The sequence below is a fragment of the Mus musculus genome, chromosome 6, assembly GCF_000001635.26.
Source record: "Mus musculus strain C57BL/6J chromosome 6, GRCm38.p6 C57BL/6J".
Taxonomy (NCBI): Eukaryota; Metazoa; Chordata; class Mammalia; order Rodentia; family Muridae; genus Mus; species Mus musculus.
Genome location: NC_000072.6, coordinates 92,269,358 through 92,288,492, shown reverse-complemented (window position 1 = coordinate 92,288,492; position 19,135 = coordinate 92,269,358). Strand labels below are relative to the sequence as shown.

At 43.1% G+C, this 19,135-nt stretch overlaps 1 long non-coding RNA gene and 1 pseudogene across 2 annotated transcripts in view; one reads left to right on the top strand and one right to left on the bottom strand.

The window, feature by feature from the left end:
- The window catches only part of Gm30688, a 46,173-nt gene extending 27,315 nt beyond the window's left edge, over positions 1-18,858 (bottom strand). For both annotated transcript variants that reach the window (XR_001785327.2, XR_001785328.2), the window contains exons 1-2: positions 18,745-18,858; positions 14-160 (exon numbers count right to left, since the gene is read on the bottom strand). This is a non-coding gene — a long non-coding RNA (predicted gene, 30688). The remainder of the gene's footprint in view (positions 1-13; positions 161-18,744) is intronic.
- Gm44803 lies at positions 16,792-17,152 on the top strand (annotated as a pseudogene).
- Positions 18,859-19,135: the final 277 nt, after the last annotated feature.

Below are 19,135 nucleotides of genomic sequence, written 5' to 3'. Positions count from 1 at the left end.
GAAAGGGCCTTACAGTGCCATGTGCTGTGAGCTGCAAGCACCATACCAGGGGGGATAAGAAGAGCCTCCCCTGCCTCTGGGTTCAGTCTTTATGAATATGCACATTTATGATCAGACCTGCTGGGCATGAGACCTGGGAAACACTTGAGTTGTTCACAGGCTGTAAATCAAAAGAAAGAAACAGGCCATTCACTCTCATGACTTCTAAAGTTCTGTTGTCCAAGGAGCTTCTCAAAATATGGGGGTGCCTGACTCTTTAGCGGATTCCTCACTCTATCTCTGTCCCCATTCTTGCCTTTTAGGGTATCCCCATCACTAACCCATGTCTCCTCACAGAAAAGTCTACCCTTGATTTAGGCCCTCATCAGTTCATCGAGTGACACCTGAGTCAGACTCTTGGCTGTGGGTTGGGCGCCCATCGTAGGACTATGATTAAGGCAACCATCATTGACCAGTTTCTTTCTATACTTCCCCAGCTTCTTGTTCCCTGCTAACCAAACTAACCTTCAGGACCACTACAGCAATCTGGATGTCTTGTTTAACTAGCAAACTCTAATATGTCCAGCTAGCCACTTCTGTGTGTTCCACCTCAATGGGAGAGAAGTCAAGAGTACGTTGAAGGACACCCATCTCAGGCACCACTGCTTGCTCCGTGCAGGGGTTCCATGTTCCTCTTCTCTTTGAAGGGAACTTCTAACAGAGAGTCTTTGCTGGGTCAAATTATATTCCTCAGCCTGTAGACTTCCTTGGGTGCTGTAATAAGTCTGGACAGCCTTCAGTGAAGATCATGGTTGTCAGTTAAACCCTATCCATCCACTCCTAATACCTTTTTTTACTCACTTTTTATCCAGCACCCTAACCTGCTCCTTAGCCATCCACTTGCACTTGACAGTGCTACCTCAGATGAGCCCCATCCCTCGCCCCCTATCACAGTGGACACCCATGGGACTTTTGTTTTTTAGCACCATTTCTAATCTTTGCTGTCCACCCTTCTCCACCATGTGGAGTTCCCAGCACCTAGACTCTGCAGCAGTCCTTCGACACCCCATGCCCAGCCTGAGTGTCTTCTCTCTGTGTGGCTCTAGACCCTTCTGAATGCCAAAATGCAGTGAGGCTCTTTGTCTCGAAGCTCAGACTCTTGGCATGCTATGCATCAACCTTATTATTCTACTCCCTGGGGGAAAAAAATCCCAACACTTACCTTCATAAACCGATCTTCCCTGACCCTGGAAGTGTCAATATGCCTGCCCCATCTGGGCTATTGATCTCAGTCTTGTCCACGTTGAAGGCTCTGTTACTTCCCTCATTGACCTGTGGTCACCCTACACCATCTTCCCCCATTCAGCTGTTCTGTGTTGGGTGGGACTTCCTCAGTGGCAGCTCTCTTCTGCATTTGTGTGACTTCCCCTTCCCACTTTCTCCCATCCAAGGCCTGATTCTGCTTATCTTCTAAAGTCAGACACGGTTCAGGGTGTTCTGGCTGTAGACTCTTGGCCCGTTTCTAAGCATGCAGGTGTCCCTGAAGATCTCCACCCTTACCTCTCAGCTCTGACTACATCTACTCCTTGTTCCCACTGAGAATGGGTCAGCCTGCTTCCCTGTCAGCACTTAGATGCTAGCTAGATGCACATAGCAGAGGTCTAAGAGCATTGATGCATGTGAGGCAATCTTCGCTCCTACCATCCCAACCCATCTCCCTGTTTTCCTCATCTTAGGAAAAGGGGTATTTTTCAATTTCAGAGGACAAATATCAGGTTGCTTTCTACTTCAGCCCAGGCTTGTTCCAAAGTCCAATCGTGCCCTCTGCTGGCTCACTTGAGAATCTCACTTTTACAGCTTAGTTCAGGATATGGCTGTGCCCAGATTCCACCTTCTCTCTCTCACTCACCTGTTCATTTGTCCTCCCGTGAGCAACATATAAAATTAGAGTCCCATTTTATTGAAGATGCCAAGGCTGGTGTCTCCCTGTGTGAGCCAGTTTGCATACCCTATATGGGAAGCTCATGGCAGCGAGTGATGGAGTCTGTGGTGAAGGACAGTGCCTACCATATGGACCATGTGTACATGCCATGTGAGCCATAAAGCACCACAGGACCTGTCTCATCCAGCTTTACTCATTCCTCCTCCACTCAGGCCACACTGTCCTTCTATGCTCTTTATTGACTACAACAAGCCTTGCTATACTGGCTTTCTGCTGTCCCTGGGTATTCCCCTCTGTGTGCAATCCAAAGGGCTTATCTGCATAGTTATACTATACTCATTCACATGTTTTACAGAGATTCTTCAGGGATGTTGGCATTTGACCTTTCTCCCATCTCGTAGCCTAGAATAGTCTTTGGGGTGTAGTAAATACTCAAATCTGTACCAATGAGGTGGCAGGATGGGCGCATCAGGGGATATGGCCCTTGCTTTGGCTCATCGATGCCTCTACAGCAGCGTTCTCAACCTTCCTAATGTGAAACTCTTTAATACAGCTCCTCATGTTGTGGTGACCCCCAACCATAGTTATTTTCATTGCTAACTTCATAACTGTAATTCTGACACTGTTATGAATCGTAGTATAAATATCTGATATGCAGTTTATCTGATATGCAACCCCTGTGAAAGTGTCATTTGGCTCCAAAGGGTCGTGACCCACAGGTTGAGAAACACTGCTCTACAGCATTCCACTTGGAGTTATGCCAGTTTACCATCACCTCATTTGAGGGCATTTGGGTTCTCCATTCGTTCAGTGCTATAAACAAGTTACATCACACAGCCCGGGATCCTTGTGTTCCCATTCACAGGTCAGTACAGTAAGAAATTAGTAATGCCAGTGTCTCCATTTGGGTTTCATTGCTATGAAGAAACACTAACTATGACCAAGGCAACTCTTGTAAAAGACAACATTTAACTGGGGCTGGCATACAGTTTCAGAGGTTCAGTCCATTATCATCCTGGCAGGAAGCAGACAGACACAGTGCGGTAGAAGGAGCTGAGAGTTCTGCATCTTGTTCTGAAAGCAGGCAAGGAGACTGTCTTCCGCATGCAGCCGAGAGGAGGGTCTCTTCTGCACTAGGTAGAGCCTGGGCATAGGACCTCAAAGCCTGCCTATACAATGACACACTTCCTCCAACAAGGCCACACCTATTCCCACAAGGCCACATCTCCCAGTAGTGCCAGTTCCCTTGGGCCAAGCATATTCAGTCCACCCTCTTCCTCTACCTGTGTTTTAAAAATGGAATGCTGAACGTCTTCCCCTAAGGTAAATGGCTCACTAGAAAATGCTCACACAAAGCTCTTGGGTGTAGCTCACAGACAGAGCATTTATTATCTAGCATACATTTGGTCCTTGGCCCCATCTCAAACCCTAGGAGCAAAGCAAAGTCGATGAGGTTTCATTCTGCTAGTGGACCTCTTTCCCCTCCCACTTCCTGTGCACAGGAGCTTTGGGTCCGATGGCCCTGCCTAACAATGAGCATGTGGCCTTGATCTCAAAATCTTTGAACTTCAAATTAATTGCCACTCGATCATAAAATCTGTTAGGAATAGGGTCAGGGTTTAGGTTCACACAAGTCTACAGTTAGGGCTGGGTTAGATTGATGGTTATAGTTGACTGTGGTAAGGATTGGAATTGCAGTTCACTTTAAGGCTAGGGGTGTGTTCAGTATTAGGAATAGGGTTCGTGTGAGGGCTATGGCAGTGTTAGGGTCAGGCAGGGTGAGGGCTAGGGCTAGGAGTTAAGTTAGGGCTAGCTTTAGCATTAAGATAGTCTTAGGTTTAGGATTAGAGTTAGGATGGGGCTCTTGGGGATCAGTTTATCAGGTGTTTGTGATAGAGTTAAGATTAAAATTATGGCTCAAAATGGAGTTAGGTTTAAAGTTAGGGTTATGATTAGGTTTGGAAAATTTAGAGTTAGCGTTAGAATTAGGTTTAGTGCTTGTATTATGTTTAGGGTTTGGTTGGGAAAAGGGTTAAGGTTAGCAACAAGCTATCTTTAAGAATATGGTTAAGGAAATCTTAGAAATAGGATTAGATTTAGGTTTAGAGTTATGATTAGGAACAGTTAGTATCTTTCTTAGTGTAATATTTAGTTCAGGGCCAAGACTATGGTTAGGGCTATGCTATAAGGTTAGAGTTACTGTTAGGGTTATGTTTATAAAGAGGTTAAGTTTAATGATAAGATTATGATTTGATGAGGAAAACAGTTATGTCTATAGATATAGTTAAATTTAGTTGTAGGTCTTTGTTAGAGTCAGGGATAAAAGCAGTGTTAAGGACAGGCTTAAAGTTAGCATTAGGTTATGGTTAGACTTGGGAAACAGCTTTAGAGTTAGAGTTGGGTACATGCTTGGCTTAGGTTTTCACTTAGAGATATAGATATTGTTATGGGTAGGGTTAGAACAAGTTTAGATTTAGAGTTAGTGTTATTTTTTAGTTAACTTTAGGGTTTGGGTTAGTCTGTTATTGGTTAGGATTAGTGTTAGAGCTAGGTTAATGTTAATGTTTGTAAGTGTACATGAGTGTTTGGACATATATGAACTTGTGTGACTGAGTCTGTATGTTTGTCTGTGTTATATCCATGTATTACTTTGTATTAATGTGTGAGTATTTGTAGGTCTGCTTGCGTATGAGTATACAAAGTGTGAGTATGAAAGTGCATGTGAGTGTACAAGAGTGCATAATTGTGTGTAAAATGATGATTGTGTGAGGAACTGTGAGTTTACATGAGTGTGTTATTGAGATTGTGTGTGGCTGAGTCGATGTCAATGTGTGTGTTTGTGTGTGTATGTGTATGTGTGTGTAAAGAGTATGCTTGCATGAGTGTGCAAGAGTGTGTAATGGAAGGAAGAGCGTATGGATGTGAATCTGTGTGAATGGGAGTCTGAGTTTTGGTTTGATTTGTTTTTTTGTTTCTTGATTTTTGGTTTTTTGGTTTTGTTTGGAGGGTTGGTTGGTTGGTTGGTTGGTTGTTTTTGCGACAGGCTTTCTCTGTGTAGCCTTCTACTACTTTCTGGTGGGGAGTCTGACTTTTTTACTCTGAGTGTTAGCACAAATGAATGTGTAGATGTATGAGTGTCCAATGTACTCAAAAGTGTATGAAGGTGTGTGATCTTGACAACATGTGTGTATAATTGTATGAGTTAATGTGGCTATTTTAGCATGGGTAAACATAGCAAATATGAGGGAAAGTGAATGTAGATATGTTTTTGAGAGTTCTGTGTGTGAGGTTATGGCTCTGTGTGTGTTATTATGTGTGAGTGTGTAAGACTGTGAGCAAGAGTGTGTATGAGCATTAATGTGCATGAGTGTGTAAAAGTATGTGGTAGTTGAGTGTGTGCATGGCAGTTTGAACTAGAAAAGCTCCCACAGACTCATTTGTGTGAATGTTTGACACATAGGAAGTGAGATTATTAGGAGTATGGTCTTGTAAGAGAAAGTGTGTCACTATGGCTTTGAGGCCTTATAAGCTCAAGTCTGGCCAGTGTGTCTTCATTCTGCTGCTTGTGAATCATGATGTAGAACTCTCAGCTACCTCTCTAGCACCATATCTGCCTTCATTCAGCCATATTTCCACCATGCTGATAATAGACTGAACCTCTGAACTCTAAGCCAGCCCCAGTTAAATGTTTTTCTTATAAAAGTTGCCATGGACTTGTTGTGTCCCTGTGGGTGTGGGCCCTAAGACCCTCATCCTAGCTCCTGGAAGTCAATATTCTGCTAACAGACTTCAGATGAAAATATAGAACTGACAGCTCTACCGACACCAGGACTGACTGGATGCTGCCATGCTCCTGTCTTGATGATAATGGACTGCACCTCTGAACCTGGCTCACACACATGTCCCAGTGTACCTGTTCAGGTCAGTAGACAGTTTGTGAGAGTTTTCTCCTCTTACCATGTGGAACACACACATCCAACTCAGGATGTCAAACTTGGTACCAAGTGCCTTTGCACTGGGCTTCCTCATCAGCCTCTATTTTGAATATTGACACTCTGTGCACCTTCCCTGCCAGAGGAGAGCTTGCCTCCAGGGGGTGCTCTGATCCTGGGACTCAAGGGAGACTGCCATTTTCTCTCCTGTGTCTCTCTAAGGTGGGTCCACTCAGGAGTGCACAGGCTGCAGAAGTAACAGAGCAGCTGAGACAGGGTCCTACGAGCCTACATCTGCAGCCAGGAGGTGGGGTTGTTCCACAGCCCTCTGTGCACTGGTCTTGCCAGGAGAGAGCTGGTCTCTCAGGAGTGCTGACACAGGCTTACAGACTCACAGGAGGAACAAGCTCCAGCCAGAGACAGCAAGAACATCTAACACCAGAGATTACCAGAAGGTGAAAGGCAAACACAAGAATCTTACCAACCGAAACCAAGACTACTTAGCATCAAAACCCAGTATTCCCACCACAGTGAGTCCTGGATACTCCAACACACTGGAAAAGCAAGATTCAGATTTAAAATCATATTTCATGATGCTGATAGAGGATTTTAAGAAGGATATTAATAACTCCCTTTTAAAAATATAGAAGAACACAGCTAAACAGGTAAAAGCCCTTAAAGAGAAAACACAAAAATCCCTTAAAGAATTACAGGAGAACAGGTAAAAGTTGCCATGGTCATGGTGCATCTTCATAGCATAAAATCCTAACTAAGACAGAAGTTGGTACCAGGAGTGTGTCATTGCTGTGATAGACCTGACCATGGTTTGGTTTGGAGAAGTATGGATCTGGGGACTTTGGAAAGCAGTGGGATGCTTTATGTGGGAGTCAATGGGCCATACTAGCAGAAACATGGAAGACAGTGATGTTGAGGGAGATTTGAATTGGGGGAGCCTGGCTCTAGAGGTTTTATAGGAGAAATATTTTAGTATGTGACCTAGAGACTGCATTGTAATATTTTGGAGAAGATTGTGGCTGCTCTTTGCCCTTGTCCAGAGTCTGCCTGAGACTAAGGTGAAGCGATTCATCAAATTAATTGAATTGAGGAAGGAAGTCTCAAATCAACAAAATTTAGACTCAGTGCTATGGTTCACGCTTATGAGGAGTGTTTTGATCAAGCATAGCAAACTTAGAAAGGAAAAATACAAAATGTGTGGTTCAAAGAGTAAAGGGACCTTCTTACCAAGATGGCACCAAAAGCAAAGTAGGAAGCTCCTGCTCCTCCCAAAGCCAAAGCCAAAGCCAAAGCGAAGGCCTTGAAAGCTAAGAAGGCAGGGTTGAAAGGCATCCACAGCCACAAAAAGAAAAAGATCCACACATCACCCACCTTCAGATGGCCCAAGACCCCGTGGCTCTGGAGGCAACCCAAATAGCCTCAAAAGAGTGCACCCAGGAGAAGCAAGCTTGACCACTATGCCATCATCAAATTCCCCTGTGACCACCGAGTCAGCCATGAAGAAGATAGAGGACAAAAACACGTTGGTATTCATTGTGGATGTCAAGGCCAACAAGCACCAGATCAAACAGGCAGGCGATCAAGAAACTCTATGGCATTGATGTGTCCAAAGCCAATACCTCGATAAGGCCTGACAGAGAGAAGGTGTATGTTCTCTTGGCTCCTGATTATGATGCCCTAGATGTTGCCAACAAGATTGGGATCCTCTAAACTGAGTCCAGATGGATAATTCTAAATATAAACATTTATTTCACCATAAAAAAAAAAGAGTAAAGGGGCACCCGAAAGTACAATGTAGCTAAATCCTGTGTTCAAAGATATTAAATGGAACTAAGGGAAGTTGACCTTGGGCCAAAATCTCACCCAGCTAAGCTTATTGTTATGCATTTGCAATTGAACAAGGGATAGTTATATCATTTTGGTATTATGACCTGGTTAATGTATTCATTTGGACATAAGGAAATATGATTGTATGTCAAATTAACGACAGATGCATTGTGAAGGTCAGTCTTTGTTGTCAACTTGACTATATCTGGAATTAACTACAATCCAGAATTTTAAAAGATATTGTGAAAAGGAATTAAAGAAAAGCTCAGGTCCAGGGCCGACAGTAAATGCCTTTAATCCCAGTAGACAGAGGCAAGCAGATCTCTGAGATCAAAGTCACTATGGAGCAAGTTCCATGGCAGCCAAGCTGGGGTAGTAAAGAAATCTGTTGAAAACAGAAATCTGGTAAAGATGTAACTGAATAAAGGGACCAGGTTCCAGCCCCAGCAAGAAGCAGAACTCAGCAGCTTTGGCCATGTGGCTCTGGCTTTAGAGTCAAGAATAGAAGGGACTACTAGGGCAATTGAGGCTGGTTAGCTGGAGCTAAGAAATTAGTGGTAATTAAGAAGAGATCAGCATTACTGAGGTGAAATCTTCTGGGAAGTGTTTTCTGAGAGCAAAAAGAAGCTGTGTTCCAAAGAGCCAAAATGGTACCTTGTGCTGCAGCTTAGACCTAGTGATGTGTAAGAATCACACAGGTGGCACTGGTTTTGAAGATATGAAGAGATGATGGAGAGTAGCTGACACTTGACACTGTGAGAGGCAGGGAAGACCATTGGTAAAGCCTCTGTTGTGGTTGACATCTCAAGACTGAAGAGGTCATGCAAAAAAGCTGAGGCTTTTAGGATAGCAAAAACTCTTCTCAAGGATAAAAGAACCTCTGGTGGAATCACCATGCCCAACCTAAAGCTGTACTACAGAGCAATTGTGATAAAAACTGCATGGTACTGGTATAGCGACAGACAAGTAGACCAATGGAACAGAATTGAAGACCCAGAGATGAACCCACACGCCTATGGTCATTTGATCTTTGACAAGGGAGCTAAAACCATCCAGTGGAAAAAAGACAGCATTTTCAACAAATGGTGCTGGCACAACTGGCTGTTATCATGTAGAAGATTGTGAATTGATCCATTACTATCTCCTTGTACTAAGGTCAAATCTAAGTGGATTAAGGATCTCCACATAAAACCAGAGACACTGAAACTTATAGAGGAGAAAGTAGGGTAAAGCCTCGAAGATATGGGTACAGGGGGAAAATTCCTGAATAGAACAGCAATGGCTTGTGCTGTAAGATCGAGAATCGATAAATGGGACCTCATAAAATTGCAAAGCTTCTGCAAGGCAAAAGACACTGTCAATAAGACAAAAAGACCACCAACAGATTGGGAAAGGATCTTTACGTATCCCAAATCAGACAGGGGACTAATATCCAATATATATAAAGAACTCAAGAAGGTAGACTCCATAAAATCAAATAACCCCATTAAAAAAAATGGGACTCAGAACTAAACAAAGATTTCTCACCCGAGGAATACCGAATGGCAGAGAAGCACCTGAAAAAATCCTTAATCATCAGGGAAATGCAAATCAAAACAACCCTGAGATTCTACCTCACACCAGTCAGAATGGCTAAGATGAAAAATTCAGGTGACAGCAGATGCTGGTGAGGATGTGGAGAAAGAGGAACACTCCTCCATTGTTGGTGGGATTGCAAGCTTGTACAACCACTCTGGAAATCAGTCTGGCGGTTCCTCAGAAAATTGGACATAGTACTACCGGAAGATCCAGCAATACCTCTTCTGGGCATATACCCAGAAGATGCCCCAACCGGTAAGAAGGACACATGCTCCACTATGTTCGTAGCAGCCTTATTTATAATAGCCAGAAGCTGGAAAGAACCCAGATGCCCCTCAACAGAGGAATGGATACAGAAAATGTGGTACATTTACACAATGGAGTACTACTCAGCTATTAAAAAGAATGAATTTATGAAATTCCTAGCCAAATGGATGGACCTGGAGGGCATCATCCTGAGTGAGGTAACCCAATCACAAAGGAACTTTCACAATATGTACTCACTGATAAGTGGATATTAGCCCAGAAACTTAGGATACCCAAGATATAAGATACAATTTGCTAAACACATTAAACTCAAGAGAACGAAGACCAAAGTGTGGACACTTTGCCCCTTCTTAGAATAGGAAACAAAACACCCATGGAAGGAGTTACAGAGACAAAATTTGGAAGTGTGACAAAAGGATGGACCATCTAGTGATTGCCATATCCAGAGATCCATCCCATGATCAGCTTCCAAACGCTGACACCATTGCATACACTAGCAAGATTTTGCTGAAAGGATCCAGATATAGCTGTCTCTTGTGAGACTATGCCAGGGCCTAGCAAACACAGAAGTGGATGCTCACAGTCACCTATTGAATGGACCACAGGGCTCCCAATGGAGGAACTAGAGAAAGCACCCAAGGAACTAAAGGGAACTGCAACCCTATAGGTGGAACAACAATATGAACTAAGCAGTACCCCGGAGCTCTTGTCTCTAGCTGCATATGTATCAAAAGATGGCCTAGTCGGCCATCACTGCAAAGAGAGGCCCATTGGACTTGCAAACTTTATATGCCCCAGTACAGGGGAACGCCAGGGCCAAAAAGGGGGAGTGGGTGGGTAGGGGAGTGGGGGTGGGTGGGTATGGGGGACTTTTGGTATAGCATTGGAAATGTAAATGAGCTAAATACCTAATAAAAATGGGAAAAAAAAGCTGAGGCTTTGCACCATGGTAAAGTCTAGCTGCAGCAGGAGACCCCAGCATATTGGAGATGCCAGTACCATGAGATGACCACCAACAGCAGCAGCAACAGTGAAGTGGAGTCAAAGAGTGCTACAGAGGGCAGATCTGGAGAAGTGATTCAAGCCCTTTGGAGAAGTCCAGAGATCATGTGTGGATCCCAGACATTGGAACAAGAAGCTGTGAAGTTGAAGTTGTCTTGGAGACACCAAGATGTTAAAGATGCTGTGGGTTATCTGCCAAGGAAAGCTGCTAACAGGGAGTAGAACCAGCTCAAGAGAAAGAATTGTGTTGCAGTCAACAAAGCAGAAAGGAGATGGACATCAGACATGGAGATGCAGAGTTTGGAGTTTGCCCAGCTGGGTTTTGGTCTTGCTTTGATACAATATTTCCTCACTGTGATGTTTTAGAATGGTAATGTATATCCTGTGCCATGATATGTTGGAAGTATGTGATCTGCTTTCTGTTTTTGACTTCATAGGGGATTACAGTTAAAAGATTGCATGATCTCAGAAGAAACTTTGAACTTTGGACATTTTTGAGACTGTTATAGACTATAGAGACTTTGAACCTGGACTAAATGTACTTTTTATTATGCTATGGCTAGGTATGGGCCCCACAGACTCATGTATTTGAACAAGCCTATGGGATCCAGGAAGTAGAATTTGGTGGTTTGAATATGCTTGGCCACGGGAAGTAGCACCACTAGGAAGTGTGGCCTTGTTGGAATAGGTGTGGCCTTGTAGGAGGAAGTATGTCACTGGGTAGGCAGGCTTTGAGGTCTTATGCTCAAGCTCTGCCTAGTGCAGTAGAGACCTTCCTCCTGGCTGCCTGCAGAAGACAGTCTCCTGCCAGCCTTAGATCGGGATACAAAACTCATGACTCCTCCAGCACCATGTCTGCCTGCATCCTGCTGTGATGATGATGAATTGAACCTCTGAAACTGTGAGCTAGCCCTAATTAAATGTTGTCCTTTATAAGAGTTGCCTTGGTCATAATGCCTCTTCTTGCAGTAAAACTGTAACTAAAACAAGGGGTAAAGGGCTTGGTTGGTTGGTTGGTTGGTTGGTTGGTTGGTTGGTTGGTTTGTTTGTTTGTTTTTAAGCAATAGTTTAATTTATTTTTCTTTTAATTAATTTATTTATTTGCTTTACATCCCAATATCACCCTCCCCTCTCCTCCTAGTACCCCCACATACAGATCTTCCTCCCATTGCAGTCTCCTCTTCTTCTCTGAGAAGGGGGAGCCAGTAAAGGGTTTTTTGTTAGCCCTTTTATAATTGTTGTTCTGAGAACAGAATTTAAGACCACATGAGCTAGTCATATACCCACTAAGTTACACCCCAATACTAGAGTACCTTGGACTTAAATATATGCAAGAAAATTAAGACAAACTTAAGAAAAATTGTCTTCAAATGGATATACACAAATATGTAAATATATGTACAGATAAGCATACAGACAAACTCACACATGTATAAGTAAACATATTTTCTTATGTAGGCCAATAAGCTACATGTGAAGTCACATGAACATGTGTGCATTTATATACATGCAGACACAATACTCACATAGGTACACAGTTCACACATATGAGTAAAGACATGTATAGACAGGTATATGCATGCACACATATTTTTTTCATATGCTTACAAGTACTTTTTCATATGCTTACAAGCACATATGAACATGCAAACACATGCATTCACCAGCATGTAGTACACAGAAACACATTTGTATACACATGTGTGTTCTTATATTAGCAAGTTTATGTGTACAAATGTGCTATGTATAAGCACTTATATTCACACACATATAAATGTGTGTGTACATATATATATACACACACAATTAACATACCAGTCCACATGTTTCCAGGAATGTACACATGTTCATGTGTGCATAAGTAAGAACACAGGTAGTTACATGCATCCAGATCTCACTCTATTTATATTTAAATACATATAAACATAGTGTTAGTCACAACTATATATGTATATGCATGTAAATGAATATAAATATTCATGCTGGTAAACACATGGATCCATTTAATTTCTGGCACATGTGTGCTCACACATCCATGTGACCTAAACAAATACACAGGAATGAGCAACATTGTAATGCTGCTGCCATCCACTTCTAGGTAGTGCCTGCATAGCATAAAGAACTGCCTATAAAACAGGCCCTAGTCTTCTATTCCTCAATCAACCAATCATAAAGCATACCCCATGTAGCCATGGGCTCCGACTATAAATCAGAAGGTGTTGGAACTATAATAGGAACTATAGGCATTTGAGGAAATTCTTCATGTAACTTGCTTTTGCCTACAGGACTTGCTCAGTCACTATGACACATGTACCACTTCTATTTGTTGTGCACATCTGACTTTATGGCTTAGTGGGTCAGGTAACATGTATGATGAACATCTAAGGTCACATAGTAACTTGGTTTTCCATTGTAAAGTGTTCCATTTTCCATTAAGGCTTAATAGCGGGCAGGCCAAGAGCTGTCACTCAAAGGAGAAAGAGTCTGCCTATGACGGCAGGGTCTCATCCAAAAATCCCAAGTGCCTCCTCTGTGACTAACCTGTGCAGGCCTCACAAAAGCTCCAAACAGCGTCCCAGCATGCCACTGGCGCCATCAAGCTTCCTTGATTATTTGGCACAAGTGACAGAGCACACTTCATAGAAGCTTGGACTCACTGACACTCAGGTAGGGTTTGTGCTGCCTCTAAATCTGAGCATGCCCAGTGAACACTGCATTTCTGTCTGAGCATGCGCACTGAACACTATGCTTTTGCCTGGGTGGGAGGCACTAGGCACAAGGTAACTTTTATCTTAGAAGGAATGTCTCTGCATTCCCTACACCACCAAACTGCCAGAGATGTTACGATATGGAATAACTCTGAATTTTGTTTGGATTTATTTCTCATTCTCTCATGCACATAGACTTTACCAACAAGTTCAAATTGGTTGCTTCCTGCTGTTCCCTTGGTCCAATTAGAAAAATACCAGTAAGATAATGGAGCAGTGTGGTAACTTATGGATCAAGTTCTCTGCCATATCAGCCAGAGTTCTCTAAGCGAACAGAACCAATAGAATGAATGAATATACATATAATTATATATGATGTTATTATTTATTATCTATAATTAAATTTAATCGTTGAATTGTTAATTTCATATTAATATGATGTCTTATATTTCAAATATATTTAATATTATATGTGATATATATGTATATATATATATGTGTGTGTGTATATATATATATATATATATATATATATATATATATATATATATATATATATATATATATAATATTAAAGGGAATTAGGTTAGCTTCCAAGATACTGTCCAGATAATCTCATTCCAGAAAGAAAAGAATCTGGTATTTGTGCAGCTCAGGCTCCAGGGAAATCCATGCACTTATGTGCACATACACACATACAGAGAGAGAGAGAGAGAGAGAGAGAGAGACAGAGATACAGAGAGACACAGAGAGACACAGAGAGAGACAGAGAGAGACAGAGAGAGACAGAGAGAGACAGAGAGAGACAGAGAGAGACAGAGAGAGACAGAGAGAGACAGAGAGAGACAGAGAGACAGAAACAGAGACAGAGACACAGAGAGAGAGAGAATGCAAAGCACACAGAGAGAAAGTTTCCCTTCAGAGCAGAGAAAGGACTGCTATCACTTTCTCCTTTGGAGGGCTGAGGACTTTAAATGTTGTTGGCCTGGAATAAGTCCTATTCCCTTAATTCTGGATTGGCTTAGATAACGGACAGGGAGCTGCAGAGTCCATGGCTTCAGATAAGTATGTATTCATGGTGGTATAGGGCAGGGCTCCTTCTCCTAATCTTGGATTGGTCAACTTAGACAAAGAAAGGGAAGCTGATAGGCTCACAGATTCAGCTAAACAGTTAGACAGGACTGGCTTGAACCTACCTTTCTAGCTAGGAATAGTTATCCAAAGAGGAGGGTCCTGCTGGCGAGAGAGAAGGCCTGCCAGGTCTTTGTCTTGAGTCAGATTATGAAGAAGTCGTTCACCATTTTTTGTTATCTGTCTGTGGCCCATTCCCTATCTCTCTGCACCTAGGGATCTTTATACCTCCTAGTCCCTCACTGCCTCCTCTCAGAGGTCGCCCTAACTGCTGTTGGGACTTTGGAGATCAGATCGCTCAGGCTGCTTCAAGCTGCTAAGGGAGTGATAGGAAGGGGAAATAGTGTCTCTAAAAGGACATGATAAAAACGGTATATGACAGGGTGTTTGGCAAAAGTATGTATCCTTGGAGCATGCATGCTGTGTGGGTGAGGTGACATCTGTAAATAGGTAAGGGGGACTATTAGAATAACTGTCATTCCTACTGATGGTGTAGTTAGGAAGACCGTTGGAGCAATTCTGTCTTGTCAGAGAAGGAGAATGGTCAAGAAAGCCATGCAAAGAATTCTTTGGCAGACTTTGTCATGGTGGTCAGTGAGTCAGTTAGTTCTTGCTTTTGACACTATTGGTCCCTACAAGAAGCATCATAGAGAGGTCCAAGAGTTTAAGAAATGTCCCTTCAGCCAGGCAGTGGTGGTGCATGCCTTTAATCCCAGCACTTGGGAGGCAGAGGCAGGTGGATTTCTGAGCTCGAGACCAGCCCGGTCTATATCTCTAAGTCTCACCTTTTACATACCTCAAATAACTTACTCATACCATCATAATTTACATATGCTTTTTAGTTTTCTTTCCATTCCAGAAACATTTAACCATTTTGATCTTCATATACAAATCCTGCTTTCCTAAAAATAATTCCATTTTCACATTCTTTTTTAACATTTTCTTGTTCTTCCCTGTTTTAATGACATGAACAATTGTATGTCATCTGTTGTGAGAATTTTCTCCCAGGAGATACTCTCTGGTGTCTACCTCTCCACATAAAGTCCCAATGACAAGCCAAGTTCCCCCTGTGGGACCAATGAGTTCAGTGGTCTTACAGACAGAGCACGGTGCCCTGAAAGCAGCAGCCCTGAGGAGTCTTCCCCAGCCTGGACGATTCCCCATGTAAGGTCCCACCTCATCCTGCTCTTCCCCAAACTCCACAGCTTAATTCCTCCCCAGAGACCATGGGACTGCATCAGGTTAGAGCAGGATTACATAAAACTGGCTGGCATGAGCAAAGACTTAATCATCTGTGCGGGGGGTTGGCCTGGTGCTGCTATGTATTCATATGCTAAATACTGGCCCCAAGGTCTGGTTGCAGTCCCTCATTTACATCAAATGATGTTGTATAAACTTTGCTCACCAATCTTCTCTGACTGGTTAAGTGAAAATGGCTACAGCCAATTACTAAGGAGAATAGAGATCAGTGGGTTTCCGTTACCAGACTGAGAGCTGAAGGTAGGGACCAGGAGGTGGAGGAGAGAAGTAGGCAGAAGATGGAGATCAGGAAGTCTCATTAGACAGGATGGACCAAATCATGTGGCCAAGTGAAATGCGGCCCAAGGGCAGACTAACAGAGCAGAAATAATGAGGGTGGCAGGGGGTTGGAGGGGCTCAGACAGCAAGTAACTTGGTGCAGCTGGGAAAAAATAGTTTAGGGGTAATCACCCAGTAATTGTGCTAAAACAGATTAAATAAACCCATAGGACTCTGTCCTGATTATCTGGGGTGGATTGACCAGGTCATAGTAAGAATTAATAGCATTTACAACAACAGCCTCGCCCACCTCCTTTTCTATGAAGAAAAAGCCAATAAGAAGCCCAGCTGTGATGAAGCAAACATGGTTGAGGTCGTGAGATGGAAGCACGGCCTTCATAAGAGAAAGTTGAATACCAACAATATACATGCAGAGGATGGGGTCATACATTAATCTTACTTGTGTATAAACTGCTGAACTATGGGGCTTTGTAAGATCCCAGGTAAACAGTGTATGAAACCAAGAGGGTTAGAAATCTTGTTTGTGTGGGCTTTGTGCTGAGTAGTTTCATGCCAGCTTGACCCAAGCTCTAGTCTTCTAAGAGGAGGGAACTTCAACTGGGAAAAATGCCTCCAGAAGACCAAGCTGTAAGCAGGGAAGCCTATTGGACAATGGTTCTCAACCTGTGGGTTGTGACTCCTTGGGAGGGAGATCAAATGACTCTCTCACAGGTGTCACCTAGAAACATTAGAAAACAGATTTTACATTGTGATTCATAACACTAGCAAAATTACAGTTATGAAGTAGCAACAAAAATAATTTTATGGTTGGGGGGTCACTGCAGCATGAGGAACTGTATTAAAGGGTCACAGCATTAGGAAGGTTGAGAACCACTGGTATAGGACATCTTAATTAGTAATCAATGTGGGAGAACCCAGGTGTGACCACCCCTGGGCTGGTGTTTCTGGTTCTATAAGAAAGCAGACCGACCTTTTTCCTCTTTGGGTGTCTGAAGACAAGATGGGTCACCAGCAGCTCTACTGGAGTCACCCATGGAGGTTTGGCTCTTGCCATGTGTGCTCTAACCGCCACGGTCTGATCTGCAAATATGGGCTGAATATGTGTCGTCAGTGCTTCTGTCAGTACGTGAAGGACACAGGCTTCATTAAGTTGGACTAAGCGACCTTGAATGGATTATTCGATTGTCTACTAAGTGGAACCAATCATGCTAGTTTTTGTGCACAAAGAATAAAAACATGAAGAAAGAAAGAAAGAAAGAAAGAAAGAAAGAAAGAAAGAAAGAAAGAAAGAAAGAGAGAGAGAGAAATAGAAAGAAAGAGAGAAATAGAAAGAAAGAGAGAAATAGAAAGAAAGAGAGAAATAGAAAGAAAGAAAGAAATAGAAAGAAAGAAAGAAAGAAAGAAAGAAAGAAAGAAAGAGAAAGGAAGAAAGGAAGAAAGAAATAGAAAGAAAGAAAGAAAGAAAGAAAGAAAGAAAGAAAGAAAGAAAGAAAGAAAGAAAGGAAGGAAGGAAGGAAGGAAGGAAGAGAAAGGAAGAGAAAGGAAGAAAGGAAGAAATAAAGGAAGGAAGGAAAAGGAAGGGAGGGAAAGGAAGGGAGGGAAAGGAAGGGAGGAGGGGAAAGGAAGGAAGGAAGGGAAGGGAAAGGAAGGAAGGGAAAGGAAGGGAAGGGAAAGGAAAGGAAAGAAGGAAAAGGAAGGAAGGAAAAGGAAGGAAGGAAAAGGAAGAAAAAGAAAAGAAAAGAAAAGAAAAGAGAAAAGAAGGAAGGAAGGAAGGAAAGAAAGTAATCAAACTGAACAAGTCATGATAAACAAGCCTTATGAATGAGCAGCACCCCTCCATGCCCTCTGCATCAGTTCCTGCCTCCAGGTTCCTGCCTGATTTGAGCTCCTGCTTCGGCTTCCCTCAATGGACTCTGATTCTGAATATGTAAGCTAAAAAACCAAAACCTTCCCTCTGTAGTTGCTTTGGTCATTATGTTTCATCTCAGCAACAGAAACCCCAACTAAAGACAGGCTTTGTGTAGTCTAGAAAATGACCCAGCCCAGTGGTGTATAGTTCCACATGAGCGTAAGCAGCAGACAGAGAGAAGCCACATGTACATAGCAACACATCTATGCATGATGGCTGACCTTGGTTGCCATCTTGACTACATCTAGATTCAACTAAAACCCACCAGCCAGGCGTGGCATGTGAGGTCTTTTCTTGGATCATTTGAAGTGGAAAGATACACCCTAAATCTGAGCCACACCCTGTGGTATAGGCCCACAGTAATGGACGTGAAAACGCCTAGCCACTCCCCCTTCTACACAAGACAGCTAATCTCAGTGCTAGAGAATTCTTTGACCCAATGTTCTGGTGCTATTTGGGCCTCTTCCCAGTCCTGGTCATGATATAAGGACAGAGTGTCCTCTGAGGATTGGAGTCCCTGATCCAAAGTAGGGTCAGGGAACTGCGAGGTGGGTGAGAATGGGAGGTCCTTCCCTCAGCAGTATAGGATAGGCCAGGGGTGGGCCAGGAAAGCAGGAGAGTAGCAAGCCACTTCGAGCTCTTCCTGCACACGTTCTGATGGAGAGCCTTAAAGAGGCCAGCAGTTCTGGCTCTCAGCCTGGCCTTCCAGCAATTCTGCAGCTCAGACCACCAAACAAAGGACCAGAAACTGCATGGCTTAAGCCCCAACCCATCGTCTCACAAATCTGGGCATTGGCAAGAATAGGGAATCAGGGCCCAAGCTGGGCTTCTTCTTTCCAGACCCCAAAGGAAGGGTAAGCACAAGGAGCTGCCAGAACCCAGGAGTGGTCTTTTTCAGCCCTGCATGCTACTTACTAGGCGTTGGGTCCATGCAGCCCATTTCCTCTTCTGGATTTGTTGGTCTGAAAAAAATGGAGGACTCGGTCCCAGAATTCCAATACTGGCTGCTGTTGCTCTGCCAACTGCCTCTTCAACATCCTATCTCGCTTAGAAGCTGTATGTGAACTCAGAAACGTCAGCTAGACTTCTGTCCATTTCTGAGCACGGAGCTGCCTTTTCCCTCATGACAAAGATATGTTGGGACCCTTGAACGGTCTGTCTTGAAAATCTAAGCTCCAGGCATGGATACATACGTGCTCAGACTATCCACCACATTTACCATGTTTGACTTCCTGGGTTCCAAGGTCGATACAAACTAACCAGGCAAACAAAACAAACAAAGCCGAGGTTTGTAGGGATACCTCTA